A 5,045-nucleotide genomic window follows, 5' to 3' on the forward strand; every position below is an offset into this window, starting at 1 on the left:
ACTCAAAGGGGCGGGGCGGTTCCGAGAAGGGCGGTGTCTAGGCCCCGCCCCGTCCGGACTCCTCCCGGGACGCAGGCGCACACCGCGGGCTGGCGCCGGCTCTCTAGTCAGTTACCTGTAAAGCTGTGGGCGCGCATGCGTAAGGGTGTCCAGGGCCTTTGGTACTTGCGCGGCGGGCGACTGCTGCGGGGTCTGTGGCGGGTGGCGCGAAGGGTAGGTGGCTGTGTGGCTTGCTCTGCTGTGTCCCTTTCTGCCTTGAGCATTGGTGAAATAGGGACGAGTAGCGGAGAGTTGGACTGAGGGATTCTGTGTCCATCCCCCATTTCTTATCAGCCAACAAGCCGGGCTCTTTTTGCCCTGTATTCCGTGCCTGGTCGCCCTGCACCGTCACAATGATGTCTAGCCTCACCTTAACCCAGTCCATTCCTGGGCCCTTTTATGACTCCAGTCACGCTGTATTAATAGGTCCCTGTAGGTTTCTTTCTTAAACCATTTATTCATTTTTTTTGGGGGGGGCAGCCCCCCCCCCAAAAAAAAAAACAACCCTTAGATTTTATAGGTAGACAGATGTCCCATCGAAGGACTGGGTACGTGGTTCAGTGATGGACTGCATGAAGCCCTGGGTTCTATCTCCACCACTGCGCGCGCACAACACACAAACACAGACACACACAGTCCCATCCACTCTGCCCCTTTGCTAGGTTAGACTCCGAGAAAGAATCCTCTTGTTCATCCAACCATCAGACCAGCTGTCACTTCTTCAGAAAGCCCTTTTCCTGCTGCACTGTCCACTTACTCTGTGGTAGCGGTCCTCCTGACATGTTTCATCTATTTGGGTATCTACCATCCTAGATCCTCCTCCCCTAGTTCTGTTCTGTGCATGAGGAGACTGGCCTATTGTAGGCGCTTAAAAAGTTTTGTTGGAATGAATGAATGAGTGAAATTCAGGCCTCTTAACTACTGGGCAGTGAAAGTAATGATAAGGCAGTGGGCCTGAAGTCAGATATTCTTGGGTTTGAATTTTGGCTCCATCTCTTACTAGCTGTGACCTTGACACAATGGTTTACCCTTTCTGAGTCTGAGTTTTCCTACCAGAAATGGAAATCATGATGACTTGTTAAGGTGCTAATCAAAGGCTTATAGAACATCTTGTTAATTTGTAGTTATTATTTTGAATATCAGATGGTGCTTTGTTATAAGGCCTGGAAAGGAAGCTGTTTGGGCAGGTGGTGGGTCCAGTGGTTAAAAAGGTGAGATGATGAATCAGGCAAACTTAGTGCCATTGCTGTGTGACCTTGATGGTTGACATTACCTTTCTGAACCTCAGTTTCTCTAAACTGGGACAAATATCCACCTCATGAGGTCTTGAGTGAGTTCAATAAGAATACATGTCATGTGGTTTCTCAATATATACTGCAAGTATATGGAACCCCTTAGCTTTCTCTTCTTCTTCTTCTTTTTTTAATTATTGATGGGCCTTTATTTTATTCACTTATTTATATGCGGTGCTGAGAATCGAACCCAGTGCCTCACACATGCAATGCAAGCATTCCAGCACTGAGCCACAACCCCAGCCCCTTTATTATTATTCTATCATTCATTCTGTTTATTCCTTCAGTTTTTCTTCTCCTTTTCTTTCCCTTTTGAGATCAGGCTTATTTTGTAAAATCTGGAAAAAAATGTTTTTAGAATAGATGTAACATACATAAAGTGATAAATCTTAAGTTATGGCTCAATGGGATTTTTATAGAATACTGTATTAATGAAATACTACCTGTGCATGTAAACACACACATGTGCATACACACACACACATAGTATTGTCCATAGCCCAGAAGCTTTCCTCACACCTTCTTTTAATTAATCATTAATCTCTAAAGGTAACCACTTTTTTTTTTCTTTTTTTTGTGTTGGGGATCAACCCAGGGACTTGTGCATGAAGACAAGCACTCTACCAACTGAGCTATATCCCCAGCCCCAAAGGTAACCACTTTTTATTATGGCTTCTTTTGCTCAACATTGTGAATTCATTATGTAGCATGGTAGATCATTCTTTCCATTGTTGTATAATATTCCAAGGTATGACTATGCCACTACTTAACCATTTTACTCATGATGTTAGGTTGTTTTTTATTTTTTGGCCATTATGAATACTGTTGCTATGAATTATTTATTTAGATCTTTTAAATTTATCTTGGGAATGTCTCGTAGTTTTCTGTTTAGACTAAGCACATTTTTTGTTAATTTAATCCTAGGCATTTTATCTTGTATGCTATTGTTCCTTTTAAAATTTTTTGATAAGTTATTTTTGTTCCTAAAGTTTAGGGATATAATTGATTTTTTGGTATGTTGAGGCCATATACAACAATCTTGATAAATTTACTAATTCTAATAATTTATTTGTAAATTATTTTGGATTTTCCATATATATGTAATCATGTCTTCCATGAAAATGGCTATTTTCTCTCTTTTCTTTCTTTTTTCTTCTTTCTATTTCTTTTTCAGTATTGGGTATTATACCCAGAAACATTTCATCACTAAGCTACCTCTTCAACCCTTTATATATATGTATACACACACACACACATATATATATATATATATTAATTTCCATATAGGATATCTCTAAGTTGCCCAGGTTGACGCTGAACTAGCAAACTTCCTGCCTTGGTTTCCTGAGTAGTTGGGATTATGGGCATGTGTCATGTACCTGACTTGGATAATATTTTTGTTTTTGTTTATACTTAATAATTGGGTGATACTTTTTAGTTGTAGATGGACACAATATCTTTATTTATTTATTTTTATGTGGTACTGAGGACTGAACTCAGTACTTCACATGTGTAAGGCAGGCTCTCTACCATCCAGCCCCAGCCCTGGATGATATTTTTGATGAGTAAATAAGTTCGTATTACTTCCTTAATTATTACACTTAGATTATTTGCCCCTGCAAGTAGAACAACATAAACACTCAATATCATCCAAAAGCTCCACATGATTTTTTTATGATCTTTTTTCCACCAATAACTGAGCTCTGTCAGCCCTGGCCTCCTTACTTTTGCTCAAGCCAAATCATTTCCAACCTCAGGTCCTTTGTGTTTACTGTTTATTCAGCCTGAAAGTCTTTTCCTCCAGAATTCCCCGAGATAGAATTCACCCCATTCCTTCGTTTCAGTCTCTGCTCATATGTCAGAGTGTCCTTCTTTGACCATTCTTTCTGTAAAGACCTCGCCCATGAATTTCCTTTTTGCCTCACACTGTGTTATCATGTACAGCATTCATCCTCACTCAGTATGTATTATGGTCTGTCTCCTCTACTGAATCCACTGAAGCTGGATGTTGCTGTGTTCACAGCTTAAACTTCAGTGCCTGAAACAGTGTTGGGAGTTCAATAAATATTTGTTGAGTAAATGAATGTTGGCTAGGGCTGTGGCTCAGTGGTAGAACACTTGCCTGGCATGTGTGAAGCACTGGGTTTGATCCTTAACACCACATAAAAATAAAACAAATAAAATAAAGATATGCTGTTCATCTACAACTACAAAAAATAATAAAAAAGGGCTGGGGATATAGCTCAGTGGTAAAGCACCCCTGGATTCAATCCCCAATACCAAAATAATAATAAAAATAATAAAAGTCGGGGTTGGGGTGGTGGCTCAGTGGTAGAGGTTTGCCTAGCATGTGTGAGGCCCTGGGTTCAATCCACAGCACCACATATAAATAAATAAAATAAAGGTATTGGGCTGGGGATGTGGCTCAAGCGGTAGCGCGCTCGCCTGGCATGCGTGCGGCCCGGGTTCGATCCTCAGCACCACATACAAACAAAGATGTTGTGTCCGCCGAAAACTAAAAAATAAATATTAAAAATTCTCTCTCTTTAAAAAAAAAAAATAAAAAAAAATAAAATAAAGGTATTGTGTCCAACTACAACTAAAAAATAAAAATAAAAAATAATAAAAGTTTAAAAAATTCTGTTATGAACACCTTCTTTAAACAACAACAACAACAACAACAACACCCCCCCCCAAAAAAAAAAATAGGATGACACGAGGAAACACCAGCCCTGGATAACCAAGTAGATGTTGGGGCTCTCACTTGAAGCCACTGGGAGGAAGATGCTGAGATCAGTCTTTGATGTGACTGGGCCATCCTGTGGGGTTTTCTTGGAGGAATTAAAGTCCAAGAGAGATGAGTATTCTGTTCTTTATCCTTTACTGCTTTCTTCCTCTAGTTGGTCTAAGTTAGGCCTTTAAGGATCCTGAGCACTAAAAGGACTGAGGTTGCCCTATTCCTGTGCCCCTGCCACAAGAGAACATAATAATATAAGGTGGATACTAGTTGCTAATGAAGTCCTAAATGCAAAGAGTAAAACCCTAAAGTTGATAAAAGAAAATGTAGGGCAGTTGCTATGTTTTGAACACGTACCCCCAAATTCATGTGCTGGAAGCTTAATCCCCAATGAACAGTGTTGAGTGGAAACTTTAGGAGGTCATTAGGTTGTGCCCGCCCCCACCATGCAATAAGGCTTCTATCAGGAGTGGGTTAGTTACAAAAGGGATAGGGAATTGGGCGTCCTCTTCTCCCAGTCTCACACACACCCACTTTGGCCTCTTCTTCTTTGGTATATCCCATAACCCAATAAAGCATTGTCGTTGAGAGGGTGGAGAAGTCAAATGTGGCAAAGATTAGCCCCAGAGTCTCATGCAGCCATGGATTGGATGGATGTCATGTCAGTGCTCCATCAATAATTTTTAAAAATAATGCTAGAAAATTTTAAAAAATAATGCTAGAGATCAAATCCAGAGTCTCATGCTTGGTAGGCAAACTCTTTGCCACTGAGCCACATCCTCAGCCCTGTGGATGAATCTTAAAGATGGTGCTGGGAGAAAAAAGAAAGCCCCATCAAATGAGATATGTAATACCACTGATGTAGATTAAATATACACACATAATAAGGCATAAACACAATATGCAAGAGTATTTATTGTTACAAATTTTATAGTGCCCACCCCCTAAAATTCATATGTTTAAAGCCCTAGCCTCAG

General features: G+C 40.4%; 1 long non-coding RNA gene across 1 annotated transcript; it reads left to right on the forward strand.

Moving 5' to 3' along the window:
• Positions 1-95: 95 nt before the first annotated feature.
• Positions 96-5,045, forward strand: LOC125612646. Its single transcript, XR_007343135.1, has 3 exons — positions 96-213; positions 1,927-1,983; positions 4,041-5,045. It is a non-coding gene; the product is annotated as an uncharacterized LOC125612646 (long non-coding RNA).

This window comes from Marmota marmota, unplaced genomic scaffold (genome assembly GCF_001458135.2).
Source record: "Marmota marmota marmota unplaced genomic scaffold, marMar, whole genome shotgun sequence".
In the NCBI taxonomy this organism is placed as follows: domain Eukaryota; kingdom Metazoa; phylum Chordata; class Mammalia; order Rodentia; family Sciuridae; genus Marmota; species Marmota marmota.